The sequence below is a fragment of the Zingiber officinale genome, chromosome 9B, assembly GCF_018446385.1.
Source record: "Zingiber officinale cultivar Zhangliang chromosome 9B, Zo_v1.1, whole genome shotgun sequence".
Classification (NCBI taxonomy): Eukaryota; Viridiplantae; Streptophyta; class Magnoliopsida; order Zingiberales; family Zingiberaceae; genus Zingiber; species Zingiber officinale.
The window spans coordinates 45,572,649-45,590,472 of record NC_056003.1 but is presented as its reverse complement, the minus strand read 5'-3'; the positions used below and the strand labels follow the sequence as shown (position 1 = coordinate 45,590,472).

At 38.1% G+C, this 17,824-nt stretch overlaps 1 non-coding gene across 1 annotated transcript; it reads left to right on the top strand.

Moving 5' to 3' along the window:
* Window positions 1–1,837: 1,837 nt before the first annotated feature.
* On the top strand, window positions 1,838–1,943 carry LOC122025947. The gene has a single exon (XR_006123948.1). It is a non-coding gene; the product is annotated as a small nucleolar RNA R71 (small nucleolar RNA).
* The last annotated feature ends 15,881 nt before the right edge of the window (window positions 1,944–17,824 follow it).

Sequence of the window (17,824 nt, the reverse complement as noted above, 5' to 3'; positions counted from 1 at the left end):
ATTTTAATTCTTCTACATGTGAATAATTTATAAAGAAGAAAAATAAAATATCTTTCCAATCTACAAATAAGGAAAGAGATGTAATCTCTTTCTTTAATCTTTTGTAGATCCTTTTAAAAAAATATTTTAATTTTTAATCTCTCCAATAAATTATATCTTTCACATAAGAAAATTTTAAAATTAATATTCTTTTTAATTTAATGGGGGCCGGCCACCTAAGCTTGGGTTCAAGCTAGGGCCGGCCACCCATGAACCAAGGCTTGGCCGACCCTAGCTTGAACCACAAGCTAGCTTGGTCGGCCCCTATATCATGGGTACGAAGGTGGGTATAGGTGGGTATAGTACTCTATAAATAATAGGCTACGATAGGGACCGAGAGGAGGAATTGGTTTTGGTCTCCCGATAAAATTAAGCATCCCGTGTTCGCCCCGAACACACAACTTAATTTTATCAATAATAATTCATTCCACTAAAGAACTATTATTGAACTACCGCATCAATCCCAAATTACATTTTTGGGCTCCTTCTTATTATGAGTATGTTAGTCTCCCTGTGTTTAAGATGTCAAATGTCCACTAATTAAGTGAGTTACTGACAACTCATTTAATTAATATCTTCATCCAAGAATAGTACCACTCAACCTTATTGTCATGTCGGACTAAGTCCACCTGCAGGGTTTAACATGACAATCTTTATGAGCTCATCTTGGGGGCATTATCAACCTAGATTACTAGGACACAGTTTCCTTCTATAATCAACAACACACACTATAAGTGATATCATTTCCCAACTTATCTGGCTTATTGATTCATCGAACTAAATATCACCCATTGATAAATTAAAGAAATAAATATCAAATATATGTGCTTGTTATTATATTAAGATTAAGAGCACACACTTCCATAATAACTGAGGTTTTTGTTCCTTTATAAAGTCAGTATAAAAGAAAACAACCTATGATGGTCCTACTCAATACACTCTAAGTGTACTAGTGTAATTATATAGTTAAGATAAACTAATACCTAATTACACTACGACCTTCCAATGGTTTGTTCCTTTCCATTTTGGTCGTGAGCCACTGTTTATAATTTATAAGGTACTGATAACATCATCTTCTGTATGTGACACTACATACTATGTTATCTACAATATAAATTAATCGAACAACTACAAATGGATGTAGACAATTTGACCAAATGTGATTCTTTATTTAAAATAAATGTTTACAAAAGCTTAGGCTTTTAGTATACACTCCAACAGTTATTGTTGTTGAAAATAGCCATGTGATTACCCTGGTTGGTAGCTTTGCCTTTAACTAATGGGTTGGCCTTGGTCTTGGTTGTTCTTGTAGGAAAAATTTGGGTGGATCCTCCATCCTAGATTGTAAGTGTTAGAGTACGGATTTCCTTGCTTGAAGTTGAAGCTTTCTATGGCATAGCATTGCTTGAAATTCTCAAGTTGAGACGATATGGCCCCAAGTGGGCAAGCTTTTTGGACATGCTCCGCACTTCCACATGCATCACACACTCCTACAATGACGTTCATCGTGCCGGTTCCCATGGATTCTAACTTCTTCATCAAGGCATCAATCCTTGCTGACATAAGTGTTACTGCATCAACATTAAATTTCCATGATGCTTTAGTTGGGTTTCTAAAAAAGGAGCTTCCACTTATTTCAGATGCCCACTGATGCCGGTTAAGATCCTCACTCTCAACAATTTCTTCAACTTCATCTAGATCTTTATTCATTAGTGCCCCTCCAATAACAGAATCGAGGAAAACTTTAGTGTGATAGTTGATGATGCTATAAAAAGTGTGGATGACTAACCATTTCTCTAGTCCATGGTAAGGGAAAAGTTAGAGCATATTCTTGAGTCTATCCCAAGCTTCATATAGAGATTCTGCATCAGCTTGTCTGAAACTAGCAATCAAATTTTGCATATGTGTGGTTTTGATTAGATGATAGAATTTGTCAAGGAATAATTGTTCACACTGCTCCTATGATGCGATATTATTTACAAGCATAGAAGTGAGCCACAACTTGGCTCTATCCCTCAAAGAAAATCAAAGAATATCAATCTCACTGCTTTGGCTGAGACTTCGTTCATTTTCATTGTCCCACATATCTCATAAAATATCTCTAGGTGCTAGTTTGGGTCTTCATGTGGTCCACCCCCAAACTAATGTTACTACACCTTGTGAATCATCACAAGCTTTATCTCAAAATTATTTGCTTCAATGGATGGCCTGATGATGCTTGACTGAAGCCCACGAACATATTGTGCTGCATAATCCTTAAGAGGTTTGTTTGTCATTATGATGCATGTTCTTCTTGTTGTCTTTGCAGGTTTCTTCTTCTTTGATAGGTTCTATCAATTTCAGGATCAAGTAGAAATAGATCTCTTGCAAGATTAGATCTTTCTATATAAGAACAAGATTACATGAATTTCAATCGCAGAATTTAAATGCAAAGAAAAATAGAGTTTTCAAATATAAAGACAAGAATCAAAGTGCAAGAAATTCAAAGTGCAGAATTTAAATTGCAGGAAGGAAATTGCAAGAATAAAAGTAAGCAAATGCAAGATATATCTATAAAAGTATAATTGAAGAAATATTTATAAAATGTGAAAGAAAACAAGTTTAGATTAACTCAAGTGTTTATCAACTAATGTTATATGTTCAGTCCCCGGCAACGGTACCAAAAACTTGATGTGAGTCGGCAAGTATACAGGTGTCGTCAAGTACTAAAAATACCAATCTCACAGGGATTGGATGTAAGTACTAGAATCTAAGCACGATGAATTAACTAAACTATTGAGAGGTTGAAGATCACAATCACAAATATAAAGAGAAGTAAGAGAAAGAGAGAGAGAAAGAGAAAGAGTGTTGAGGAACTTGATTTGGGGAGATGTTCTAGAGGTTTGGTTTCATTGTGATGTTAATCAATGTATCATGAATCACCTATCGCCCATCTTTTATTCCTATGCACTTGTAGGAAGTTAGATCCATTACCGGCTCTTCCCCGTGGAGGTCAAGCCGGAATGCTATCTTAATCCATATCCTATGCTAGTAAATGGAAGTGATTCCTATGAAGTTCGGTAATAGGGGATACCCCTATCACTAGGGCCCCTCGATCATATATCACAAAAACACACTAACACTCAATAACATCGAGATAGAAATAATAACTATGGTCAATTCTCTACTTCCTTATAGATAATTGCTTCTTCCTTCAAGGCAATGCCCTAGATGTCCGGAAATGGGATACCTTTGTTACTAGGGTCTCTTGGTCATACGATCTAAGACATTCTCCCTATGGGATTAGTAATTGTACATAAACATTCAATCAAACATGAAAATTAAGCTTAAACACACTACACACACATAAAATCAAATAGATACAAGTCATAGCAATGTCATATAGATAAAAAATTGGCAAATCCATGAGTTTTATATCAATACACATCACAATTACTCCCTTAATCCTAGAACAATAAATCTACTCTATAACTAGAAGGAAAGAATCCAATGACATAAATATCTAAGCCAAAAACTCAAGAAGAGAAGGGGAAGAAGGCTTATCCTATACGAAGAGTGGTCTTCGGATCCAATTCAAGCTTTCGGAGTCATGGAGACACTAAATTTGGCTTCAGATCATCCAAAAAAGTGATGAAGAAGTCTATATCTCATTCAAGTTGGATTCTCTAAAGGGGAGAACCTTCCTCCCCTTGAGAAGGGGAAGAACTCCCCTTAAATAGAACTAGGCATGGGTCTGGCACGACCTGTGCCACAACTGTGTGGAATCCACACAGCCGAAAGTTGCCTTGGCTCTGGTCCGGTGGCATGGCCGTGTGGATTCCACATGGCCGGAAGCTACTTCATCTCTAGAAATTTCACACGGTCGTGTGGATTCCACACGACCACAACCTACTTCTTCTCTCTTTCATTGACACGTTCATGTGGATTCCACACGGTTGGGGTTTGATTGCTCTATTTTGTGGCTGGAAATTCCACACAATCATGTTGATTCCACATGTCTGTAGCCTGCTTCTTCTCTGTTTTAGTGACACAGCCATGTAGATTCCACACAGCTAGGGCTTGATTGCTCTATTTTGTTGCACAGCCGTGCAGATTCTATATGGCCAGGCCATTTTTCTTCGTTTGTTCTCTGAGCCATCTACCAGCGTCATTTTCTCTCCAAAAGCACATCCTGCCCATAAGAAAATACATAAAGAGCATATTTCTGATAAATAAAAGTAATTATGCTAAAATTATGATAAGAAGTGTAAAAGTGCATAGATCAAGCGCAAATAAAGTACATGAATATGCATCAAAATATGCATAAAAGTGTATATAATCTATGCACATCAAATGACAACTTGGGTTTAAGTCGAGCAGACCTACCCAATTTCGACTTCGAGTTCCACTTCTGTAGCTGTCGGACTCCTAACCCTGATTCCAAGCACCTATATTGTATCCTCATCTCCATTAGCACAGTGGACAAGGTTTTAGTGGTCGTGTTCTTCAACCGGACAGCGAGGGTGCTCTTGGGTGCCCCACTGACGAATAGGCTACCTTTTTAGGGGCACAACATTCAGCGAGGGAGATGCTACGGATGATATTAAACCTCGACTATTAAGGAGGGGCAATGAGGAGCACATGTGAGTGGCGTCGGTGACACCTCTCCACGCAGGATTTGGCCTTGTCATTGACGGGTTGAGAGGATGTACGCAGCAAGGATAGGGACTATAGTCGAACGAAATAGAATAGAACATAATAGAACAAAGAGGCTAGCTAATATCGTTGTATGCTTTGAACAAACTAGGTACTCGTGTTCACGTTTAATGGGTAATCAATAATTTTTTAGTGCTAGGCTACAGCCCAGGATAGTCCTGCTATCGATCCATCTATGGTGCTAGGCACTCTTCCTAGTGCTTCCCCGGTTGCACGAGCATAGCTTCGATATCTGTTTCGAACGCAGAGATAAAGAGTAGAATGTGGATTGATGATAGAATTTTGATAGCGAGGTTCTTTTATAGGCCTAGTTCAGTAGACCAATAAGTCTCGTAATGTAAATCAGACTTGGTCATGATAAAATTGTAATAAGCAAAAAGAGAGAAAAATAATAATTGCTTTCTTATTGATTATTGTAATAAGCTAACAAGTTTATTTATGCAGATGGTTAAATAATATATGAAAAATATTATGATAATATCGGTAACATATTATGATACCTATGATAATAATAAGTATAGAAATAATGATAAATATAGTTGTGATTGCAATTTAAATATAGTAAGCTATCAATAATTGAAATCAATTCTTGATTTCTATCTGGAACATGATAATTCTTCTGATTATTATCCTAAATTGCTATCTTTATTGTCATTACCCCTCGACAAATTCAATGGGATGTGTCACACGTTGAGTTTGGTTGTCAATCTATGAAACCATTGTCTGGATAATGGTTTGGTGAATATGTTAGTAACTTGATCCTCTGTAAAGATGTATGAGATTGAAAGTTGTTTAGCCACTACACATTCTCATACAAAGTGAAAATCTATCTCCAAATATTTTGTGTGAGAATGAAAAACTGGATTTACAATAAGATATGTTGCTCCAATATTATCACACCATATCTTAGGTATAGCATCAATAGAAAGATGTAACAACTCTAAGAGAAGGGATTGGAGACAAAATGATTTCAGATGTTATATTAGCAACAACTTTATATTCAACTTCGATACTAGATCAAGATATAGTAGGTTGCTTTTTAGAATGCTATGAGATAAGATTTCATCCAAGAAATATTGCATATTATCTAGTAGAATGTCTGTCTTTAGGAGAGTTTGCCCAATCTGTATCACTAACTGCATTCAACTCATGAGGAACATCTATATAAAAAGAGACCATGAAGAATAGTGCCTTTGAGATAGCGAAGGATCTCTTAACTCCTTCCCAATATTTTTCAGTGGGAGAATGCATATATTGATAAGCCTGATTGATAGCAAAAGATATATCAAGATGTGTGATAGTGACATATTATAAGGCTCCAACAATACTCTTATAGATTTGAGGATCGACCAAAGCAGGAGATGATAATGGCGCAAAAAAGTTTCCTACAACAATTGGTATTGAGATAGGACGTGCACCATCCATTTTAGCACATTGAAAAATTTCAGTAATGTATTTTACTTTGTGAAAGGAAACAACCATCAATATTTGAAAAAAGTGCAATATCAAGAAAGAAACGGGTCATACCAAGATCTCTAATAGGAAATTCTTGATTAAGAAGACAAAGTAGAGAAGTGATGCCTTCTTGATCATTACCGGTTAGAATAATATCATCCACATAAATAAGGAGAAAAAGCATGGAGCCGATATTACACTTATAAAATAAAGAGGAGTTCGTTTTTGAGCCAGAGAACCCATTAGTGTATAGCCAAGTAGAGAGATGATGAAACCACACACGAGCAGCTTGTCAAATACCATATAATGATTTCTTCAACTGACAAATATGTGTTGAAAGGTGTGGATGAATAAACCCAGGCGGTTGCTCCATATACACGGTTTCCTCATCATGATCATAAAGAAAGGCATTGGAAACATCTAATTAGTATATTGGCCAGTTGGAGTTAATAGCTATAGATAGTAATAATCTAACGATTGTAATTTTAATAACCAAATTAAATGTATAATTAAAGTCAATACCTAGCTGTTCATTGAATCCTTTCGCCACAAGATGAGCTTTATATCGTTCAAGAGAGCCATTAACATGATACATGAGACGGAAAACTCATTTGGAACCCACAATATTCATAGAGGTAGTTTGAGGAACTAAGCACCAAGTCCCCTTGAGAAGGAGAGCATCAAATTTTGTAGTCATTACAGTATGCCAATTTGGATCCTTAACAACTCGTGTAAAGCATGTTGGTTCAATGGATTTTGAAGAGACAACTAGAGCCAGTGGAAGGGGATATCAAGTGGCTTCTAGTGGACATCATGCATAGATATTACTTAAGGGAAGTGTGTGCCGAGGAGCATCTTCATCAGAATCACTTGTTGAAGAAGGCGAGGGGCTAGGCTGGGAATGCAAAGATGCGATTATTGGTCCCGATTCAACTAGAAAGATGGGGTAAATTGCCTGAAAATACAAAAGTACTCTTCTTAAAACTTTTGACTGTAATTTAGACAAACACTTAATTGAATTAGAATGAAATAAAAAGAGTATGAGACAATCGGGTTTACTTGGTTTGCAACCGATGAGGTTGCTAATCTAAGGTAAATGAAGCGCATTTACTAGACTCCTTCTTTGACACAAGTCGGAGGCAGAGAAGCCTCATACAAAATGTTGATAGCTCATAGAGTAATGAATATAATAGAAAATTTGAGTACGGTAAGTGTTGTGTTAAAACTAGGTGAACCAGGGCTCTATTTATAGTGCTCTGGTCAATCCTATCTGTTGCTGATGTGGTGGACTCTGGGCACATGAATAGTGATCCAGGCACCCCCAGCGTGGTAAAGTATATCTCCACACAACAACTTCGTAATGGCTAAAAGATAAAAATTTTCATGTCTGAGTGCCTGAACCATATTCGGGCGCTCGAATCATTACTGACGTGGACTCAAAGAGTGATCCACTACGACGAGGTGTCTGTTTGGCACCCTAGTGATCCAGGCACCTGAACTAGGTGGTTCGGTTGCCCGTACTAGTCAGCCCAATGCTGACTCTTCCGGCACCTTCTCCGGTCGTTGGCTTCTTCTCTGGTCACTTGGGTGATCCTTCGGCCTTACAGAGTTGAGCTTATCTAAACCCAACTCCAGTCTTCTTCTCGAGTTGTCTTACGCTCCAGCTTCTTGTCCCTCAAAAGTGTTGTGGGCATCCTTCTCGCTCCATTGATTTACTCTTTTAAAGCTTCTTGTCCCTCGGATGCACCGAGCCGGTTGACTTGATTCCCGTGTCATTCTTCTCGTCTGCTGCGTCTTCTGCTCAACTTCTTGCATTCCTAAGTCCATGCACACTCACACGCAATGCATCAAATATGTAAAGCATAACTTAACTTGGTTGACCACATCAAAATCAATAGGGGATACTTACAATCTCCCCCTTTTTTATGTGAATCAGCCCAAGTTAAGTTAGGGTTAAACCAAAATAGTAAGGTAAATGAATATGTAAATTAAAACATTTAATAAAAAAAATTTTTTACCTCCCCCTAGATCCCTTTAGTCACATTAAAAATAGGAGTAAACATCAAAAATAAATTTATAAAAAATTCTAAGGGTTACTTAAACAGTAATACGACTTAAAAAATGTGGAAATTATTTGTTAAAAACTTGAATTGTTACAATTTAAAAATTAGTTTTTGAAAAAATATTTTTAAAATTATTTTATTTTCTAAAAATTTTTATCACTATTAAACACAGTAATCCTGAGTAGTGATAAAATTTTCATGAATAAATAAAATTAATATAAGTAGTAATAAATTATTTTATACAAAGAGATATAATTTCTTAAAAACATATTTAAAAATATATTTTGAGGTTAACAAAATTTCACAAATTTTTATAAGTATGTAAAATAGAAATTATATCGACGAAAAAATTAAATTTTTTAAAATTTGATTTCTAATAATTTTTAATATTAAAAATTAATATTTTTAGTATAAAATTCATGAAAAACTCAATATTTAATCAAAAAAAATTTAAAAAAAATTCAACAGATAATCTATTGCCCTATCAATATTAAAAATTTAAACAAAAAATTCAAATAAAATAATTAGAAAAAAATGTATTGCAAAGTTAAGAAATTCTATCCTAATGAATCATTTTTTTTAAATGAAGATTTAGTTTAAACATGTTTTTTAAACTAATAAAGGTTCCTATCTACTAGATTTATCAAAAAATTTAGTGGAATATAATTGTTAAGGATTTTTCTAATTCAACTCTTATAAAATCTATAATACTAATTTAGCCCTTAATTATTTCTTAAATTTGAAGTAGTAAAAATTTAAACATGCAGAATTTTTAAAATTTTTATTTGTTCTTTCAATTTTGTATTTTCATTTTTAACTTTATCAAATTCTTCTAATAGATATGTTTTAGCTAAAATTATTTTCAGACTCATATTTTCCTTTTTCAAATTTATATTCTTAGTTTTAAGTTTACATAAAGATTTGGACATTGATTTTATACCAGAATATAACTGATAAGGAGATAGAAGACATACTTCACTTATCAGATCTAATCTGAAGCTAAATTTTTCTTCTTCAGTATTGCGTTCTTCAGATATAGCTCTCCCTTTATCAATACTTTTTTCTTGGTGACTCGCCATTAATGCTTAGTTTAGCATAGACTTTAATGTCTGACTCAAATGATGACGATTCATTCCACGTCGTTTTAAGGTTCTTGTCTTTCGATTTGTTTGGCTCTTTATTATTTTCCTCCCTTTTAGCTTTGGATAGTTATCCTTGATATGCCCCTCTTCATTACAGTTATAGCATCGTACCCTTCTCTTGTTCCATGGAAGCTTCTTGGCCTGAGACTTGTTGAATTTGTTAATTCTAAAGAACTTGGAAAATTTTCTTACCACGTATGCTTTTTCTTATTCGTCAAGAGTTGTGTCAGAATCTGATTCAACCTTTCTCATGTTTAGGGCAACATTGTTATTTGGCTCCTTTTCCTTTCTTATTCCTGTACATTTAGATTCATATAATTTAAAAGTGGAAAATAAATTTTCTAAGCTACTTATCTCAAAGTCCTTGGAGATATAGTAGGTGTTTACGATTGATGTCCATTCGACAGTTCTTGGGAATAAATTCAATGCATACCTTATCGAGTCTCGATTCGTTACAGCTTCTTTGAGGTGTAAGTACCCCAAGGTATTTTTGATGTGATCAATCAAGTCAGGTTAAGTTCTATTAGTATTTAACCCCTGTGTCTAAGTGTGCAGGAACTTAGGAGCACAGAAAGTTGAGCAAAAGACGTAGCTAGAGAGAAGGATGACACGAGAGAGTCGATGGGCTCGCTGCGTCCGAGGGACGAGGCACTGTGGAAGAGTACGCTGACGAACTAGAAGGAGACGTGCGACGTTTCCGAGGGACGAGAAGCTGGAGCAGAAGACTGCTCGAAGGCTGGAAGATGGGTTCGAGTGAGCCCTATTCTGGATAGCCGAAATCACCCAAACAAGCGGAACTGTAGCGAAAGACCCGGACCCGAGCCAGTGAAACTAGAGCGGAAGTCCCAGACCAAAAAAGTCAATTGGCATTAACTTTCTTGGTCCGGGTGCCCGGACCACCAGGGGCAGCCATGGCGCCCTAGTACACACCCTAGCCGCGCCCTAGGTCAACTCGGCCCAGACACCCAGAATAGCTCTGAGAGCCCAAATCAAAAATTTTATCAAAATGACAGATGTTGTGAACCGTTACAATACGAATAAAATTCTATCCACGTCCAGGCGCTTGGAACCCTTCCAGGCGTCCCGATCAGGATTATAAATATAGCTCTAATCCTAGAAGCTAAACACAACACTTATAAATCATTCCTTTCTTGTTCTACTACTGTTTGTGAGTCATCAATGTTGTAAGATACTACTTCGCCCAAAGGAGATCTTCATAGTATGCTTCTCTTGCCTTGAATTAGTAATCCTCTAATTACAACCAAGTAATTCTTTTTATCTCTTTTTCTTTCTCTAATTAATTAGTTTCTTTTTCTACAAGTGTTAGTTAATTAAGTTGTAAAGTTCGAGAAGGGTTTGCATTTTATTTTTGCAGGGCAAGCTGTTCACCCCTCTCTAGCCGGCCGCCAAGGGTCCTATAAGTGGTATCAGAGCGATGTTCACTTCAGAAGGACTAATCGTCGACTGAAGTAAAATCAATGGCCGGACCAAGCCTCATCCCTCCAAAGTTCGAGGGGAAGTTTGCGCACTGAAAACACCGAATGGAGGTATTTCTAAAACCAATTTGAAATTCTTTTAATTATTAAATACAGTTTTGTAGTTCCAAAAGATCAATAAGGCATAGAGAAAGAAGAGTACTTCTAGATGAAGAAGGAACAAAGTGATTTTGTCGCTAACAGTATAGCAAAATATCACCTGCTAAGCATGTTGCCACCTCAAGAAGTCAACCACATCGGAAGCTACTCGTCGGCCAAAGACCTCTGGAAGAAATTCTTGGAACTCCACGAAGACACATCCAAAGCGAAGCTCACACGACGAGACATACTTTGGAACAAACTAACGAATATCCGTTTGGAAAAAAGTGAGAACATAGCCGAACTACACGCGAAGATTAAGGAGCTGATCACCGGACTGGTAAACATTGGTGAAACAGTAACCAATGGGACTTGGTACGCTACATGCTCAATGTCTTTCCTATGACTCTAGAATGGACCTCAATAATCAATGTCTACTACATCTCGAAGGACTTGGAGGTAAGTACACTAGAAGAATTATTTTCAACTTTAGAATTACATGAATCCAAATGTGCAGGATCAAGTAAAGAGCCAAGCCAGAACCTAGCACTGAGAGCCACCAAGAATGATGAACCCGAGTCAGACTCAGATCTGAAAGGAGACCAAGAAACTTATATGGTAAGGAAGTTTAGAAAATTTTTAGATCTAATAAATTTAAAGAAATGTAGAACAGAAAAACTTTAAGAAATATAAGAAAAGTTTGATACTACCAATGTCAAAAGGAAGGACAAGAACACATAAAGGAGGACTGCTCGGATCTCAAAAAGGAAAAAAAGACAAGGGGCTCAATCTAAACAAACACAAGAATCTCAAGACTACTTGGGACAAAAGCTCATCATCCGAGTCAGAAATAGAAGCATACGCTAAACTGGTACTGATGGCTATCCACGAAGAACAAAGCACCTCAGAAGCCAGCATCACTGAAGGGGAGGGAGCGACATCAGACGAAAGCAGCGAAGCAGGGGGAGAATCAAGCTTCAGATCCGACGTGGTAAGTGAGGTATGTCTCTTATCTCCTGATCAACTTTATTTCGGTATTAAGTCCATGACTAAATCAATGTACAAATTAAAATATAAAAATGATAATTTGAAAAAGGAAAATTTTGAAATAAAAAGAATCTTAGCAAAGTCATGCTTAACAGAGGAGCTTGATAAATTGAAAATTGAAAATGCTAATTTAAAGGAACAAATAGAAAACTTAAAAAATTATGCATGCTTAAATTTTTCTGCTTCAAATTTTAGAAACTATAAAGGATTAAACTGGTATTATAGATTTCATAAGGGTCAAATTAGACAAATATCATAGAAATATGTTCCTAAGAAATTTTTTATTAATCCTGTAGGAAGGAATCTATTTTGGGTTCCCAAAATCATATTTAGATTAAATTTTTTAAAGTTAAACCTAGGGCTTTCAGAAAGAAAATTAAATATTTAATTTCTTTAAGAGGTTTTGTCTAGAAATAGTTGTTATTCCAATAACCAAGAAAGTCTAGCGTTTCGTCACAACCTTGAAGCCGGTTACTCTAATAAATGTTTAATTGACTACCTGTTAAACATTTAACTATTATAAAAATTAACTAATACTTTCGAATAAATTATTTTGCATAACTTCTGTTAAAAGTTAATTTTTCAAGATTTTTCGTGTTTAATAACTATTTTTAAAGTATTGTTTTTGAAAATGTGTATTAAGGTAGAAAAGAATTTATTTCTGTTGGATCGAGACGCGCTAGAGGGGGGAGGGGGGGTGAATAGCGCTCGCGGCTATTTCTTTCGATTATCGGAATCGTAAAAACTCGTTCAGAAATAACGCAGCGGAAAGTAAATAAAAAGGAAAGCAAACACACATAGAGGGACACGGAGAATTTACTTCGTTTGGAGCCTGTAGCGACTCCTACTTGAAGGCCCGCGATCCTTGATCGCTTACTGTGGGTAACAACTATAGGCTCGAATAGATTTACAAGTTTAAGTACAAGAGGTAAAATAAAGAACGTAAATAAACTTTTATACCGACAACTAAACTGCTAGATTGAAGCTCCAGGTCGTCGATGTCGAGTTGCAGCACTTCGGAATGAGTTCGTTAGCCGTTGAATGCAGAAGAATCGCTTGGTCGTTGTTGTCCCTCACTGTTGCTCGAAGTCCCATTATAAAGGGCATCCAAGGCGCCTTGAAAGCCTCCGAAGGCGCCTCCACAGCTCCGAGTCCATCGTGCAGATGAGCGCTGACCATTCTGCGCTTATCGCCTTGAATGCGCCTTCATCCACCTTTAAGGCACCTCCAATAGAGCATCCAAGGCGCCTTCGTGCACCATGAAGGCGCCTCCAGTGGTTCTGCGCAGCCATGTCACCTTAGCACCCGAGGCGCCTCTAAGCTCCATGGAGGCGCCTCGGACACTGTTCATCCGAGGCTATTCTTCGCACTTTGGTCCCTGCAAGATACATTAATCCCAAATATACCCTGCAGCACAAAGTTAGCACATAAAACATAATAAATATGATAATGAGTAATGACAGTCTCCGGACTGTCCGGGTCTGACTTCGGATTTCCGTCCAGAAACCCTAGGTCGACCCGACGCCTACTGTTCCCTCTACGAGGAACGCGTCCTCACCTACCTGCTGCCGGTGCGATCCTCCAGATCGACTGGACTTTTGCTCAGCACTCGACGCTTCCAGACTTTCTGCTGGACATCCGCTTCCCGGCTAGTCCAGTCTTTCACCTGATTCGCGACACCAGGACTTTCCACCTAGGGTTACCACCCCCTAGGACTTTTGCCTGAAGCCATCGACCTGCCAAGACTTTCCGCATAGGGTTACCACCCCCTAGGGTTTTCCCTTTGCCTAATCGCAGCTAGGACTTTCCTGAAACACTCAGTCATACACATTAGATAACAATTAAACTTAACTTTGAATCCCTTTGCCATTATCAAAACTATGATTTGATCGTCGGATGCTTCCTGCACCAACAATTTCTACTTAAAATAAATTCAACTTTTTTGTGAAAATTTGCCTTATATATGTCCATTCAACCCTTATTAAAATTTTTAAAAATTTTCAATAATTAAAACTATTTTTTCAAACTTCATTTATTCAGACTTTTCGAAGTTTAAACTTTTATATTTTTTTTGGATAAGAGTATTTTTTTCTTAGACTTTGTTTTAGAGTTTTTCTAAGTTATTTTATCATACCCTATTTTTAATGTGATCAAAAGGGAAGAAGTGAAGATTAAGTTTAGGGGAAAGGTAATTCAATTTATTTAATTTTTGCACTTTATTAAATTACAAAATTGATTACCTTGTTATTATTTATTTTTGTGATTACCTTAACTTGACTTGGGTTGTTCACATAAAAAGAGGAAGATTGTAAGTACCCTAAGATAGTTTTGATGTATCAACCAAGTCAAATTAGGTCCTATTGGTATTTAAACTCTGTGTCTAAGTGTGCAGGAACTTAGGAGCACAGAAAGTTGAGCGAAAGATGCAGCTAGCAAGAAAGACGGTATGGGAGAGATCCGACGGGCTTGGTACGTCCGAGGGATGAGGCGTTGTAGAAGAGTACGCTGGCAGACAAGAAGGAGACATGTGGTATTGTTTAGGGACGAGAAGTCGAAGCGGAAGACTACTCGAAGGCCGGAAGATAGGTTCGGGTGAGCCCTATTCCGGATAGTCGAAATCACCCAAGCAAGCGAAACTAGAATGGAAGACCCAGACCCAAGCGAGTGGAACCGGAGCTAAAGTCCCAGACTAAAAAAGTCAACTAGTGTTGACTTTCTTAGTCCAGGTGCCCCCGATACACACCCTGGTCGTGCCCTGGGTCAACTTGGTCAGGGCACCCAGAATAGCTCCAAGCGCCCGGACCAAAAATTTTATCAAAATGATAGATGTCATGAACCGTTACGACGTGAATAAAATTCTATTCGAGTCTAGGCACCTAGAACCCTTCTAGGCACCCCGATCAGGGCTATAAATACAATTATGATCCTAGAAGCTAAATACAACACTTGTAAATCATTCCTTTATTGTTCTACTACTGTTTGTGAGTCATCAACGTTGTAAAAGGCTATTCCGCCCAAAGGAAATCTTCATAGTGCGCTTCTCTTGCCTTAGATTAGCAATCCTTTTATTGCAACCAAGTAATTCTTTTTTTTCACTTTTTCTTTCTCTAATTAATTAGTTTCTTTTTATATAAGTGTTAGTTAATTAAGTTGTAAAGTTCGAGAAAGGTTTGCGTTTTATTTTTGCAGGGCTATTCACCCTCTCTAGCCGGCCGCCAAGGGTCTTACAGGAGGTTGTTGAGTCTGGTGAGTAGCTCCTTAATCTTAGTGTGCAGCTGAGCTACGGTTTCTCCCTTTTCCATCTGTAGATTTGTTAGTTGATTCCGGAACATATCCCGTTTCGCTAGCTTTGCCTCCGAGGTTCCTTCATGCAACTCTAGGAATTTCTCCTAGAGTTCTTTAGCTGACTTCTAGGCTCCGATCCGATTGACTTCTTGGGATGACAGAACACTCAGTAGATAAAACTCTGATTTGTCATTGACCATGAAGTCCGCTTGCTCCTTCTTGGTCCAATGATTTTCTTCATTTTCATCGCCATTTTCATCATGAGGTGCTACAAAACCACACTTTATAATTAACAAAATATCAAAATCTTTTTTAAAAAATACCTCTATTTTTCTTTTCCAGTTGAAAAAATCCCCCTTGATCTTTAGTTGATGAATGCTCGCACCGACCATTTCTTCACTACTTTAGTTGGTGATTAATCCTTCTGAGGAAGTCTAGCTCTAATACCAATTGTTGGTCCCGGTTCAGCCAACAAGATGGGAGGTAAATTGCCTAAAATTACAAAAGTACCCTTCTCAAAACTTTTGATTGTAATTTAGATAAGAACTTAATTGAATTAGAATGAAATAAAAAGAATACAAGACAACCGAGTTTACTTGATTTACAACTGGGGAGGTTGTTAATCCAAGATAAATGTGTTGGATTGAAAGCGCTAGAGGGGGGGATGAATAGCGCTCGTGGCTTTCACTCTTTTCGAATTCGTAAATCGCGAGTAATAAAGCAGCGGAAATAGTAAAATGCACAAATACACAGAAGACACAAGAAGTTACTTCGTTCGGAGCCTATCTCGACTCCTACTCGAAGGCGCACGCTCGTTGAGCGTTTACGTTGGGCAACAGCTATATCTCGTAAAGACTATTACAAACTAAGTACAATTCAAAAAAGTAATAATAAAAATTATACCGACAACAAAAGACTAAATCTGAAGCTCCGGGTTGTCGGTGTCGAGTTGAGGCTTTGTTGGAACGTCTCGTTAGCAGCAGGTTGCAGAAAGATTGCTTGTGCGAAGTTGTCTCAAGCTGCTGGTCGAAGTCCCCTTTTAAATAGTGCTCAAGGCGCCTTGAAACCCCTCCGAGGCGCCTCAAACTCAGCGAGTCAGCCGCACGGATCAGCGCAGACTCCTTCTGCGCTTATCCTCCTCAAGGCGCCTTCAGGCCAATCCAAGGCGCCTTGAACCCCAGCTCCAAGGCGCCTTCAAGCCCTTCTGAGGCGCCTCCAGCATCTCTAGACAGCTGTCTTCGGCTAGCACCCGAGGCGCCTCCAAGTCCCATAGAGGCGCCTCGGACACTGTTCATCCATGGCTGAGTTCTGAATTTTGGCCCTGCAAAACATGTTAGTTCACAAATACAAAACACATCTTGCAAAACCAAGTTAGCACAGAAATAATATGATAAATGAAATTGTCGACAGTCATCGGACTGCCCGGGTCTGACTTCAGATTTCCAACCGAAAACCCTAGGTTGACCCGACGCCTACTGTTCCCTCTACGGGGAACGCGCCCTCACCTACTCCATTCAGGAGATTTACCTATTGTCAGTGCGATCCTCCAGATCGACAGGACTTTTGCTGATTACCTAGAGGGCAACAGCTTTCACTTGGTTAGTCAAGTTAAGTCTATAGATCCAGTTAGATTTGACTAGCGCTGGCAGACTTGACTTGATTATTGTTAACTAGGTGTTTAACGCCCAGACTCATATTGATGCACAGATATAAACATTCTTGAGTCCAAGCTGTACCCTATACATCTCACACCGTTCTATGTTTTTCAAACACAAGCAAGGTAAGCCTAGGTGTTTGTGAGATGCTCTGGCTGAATTCTAGGGGAGCATGATTTCTAAAATAGAGCCTAGGCTAAATCCATATTTTGAAAATCTAGTAAAGTTGGAATTTTAAAACCAATATTTTCCTAGAATTTAAAAGATAAGGAAAACAAATGTAGGAAACTGATTAAAAAAACTATTCTACCTAACACATGTTGGTGCGGTTAGCACTAACGATTTAACCCAAGTTTTGATGAATGACAAATCAGGTTAAGTTAGCCTGTTGTTATCTAAACACTCTGATCGAGTGTGCAGGAAAAGTCCAGACAGGTCGACGGGTTGACCAGATGTCTGGCACGAAGCCCAGTTAGGTCAACGGGCTGACCGGATAGCTGGCGAGAAGTCCAAACGGTCGACGGGCTGACCGGACGCTTGGCGAGAAGTCCAGCTAGGTCGACGGGCTGACCGGATAGCTGGCGAGAAGTCCAGACGGGTCGAAGGGCTGACCGGACGTCTGGCAGGTAAGTGAGGTAAGTCACTGGAGGGGAGTGACTGCGAGGACGCGTTCCCGGGAAGGGAACATTAGGCGTCGATCCGGCTTAGATCCATTTCGGATATCTAAGTCGAGATCGTGACTAGATTCCGGTCTCGGAAAGACGGAATCTAAGTCAAACTCTTTGCTATTACTTTGTTGAACTTTAATTATGCTAACACTTTATTTTGCAGGATCTATTTTGTCTCAAACTAACCTTGTTTTGCAGGAA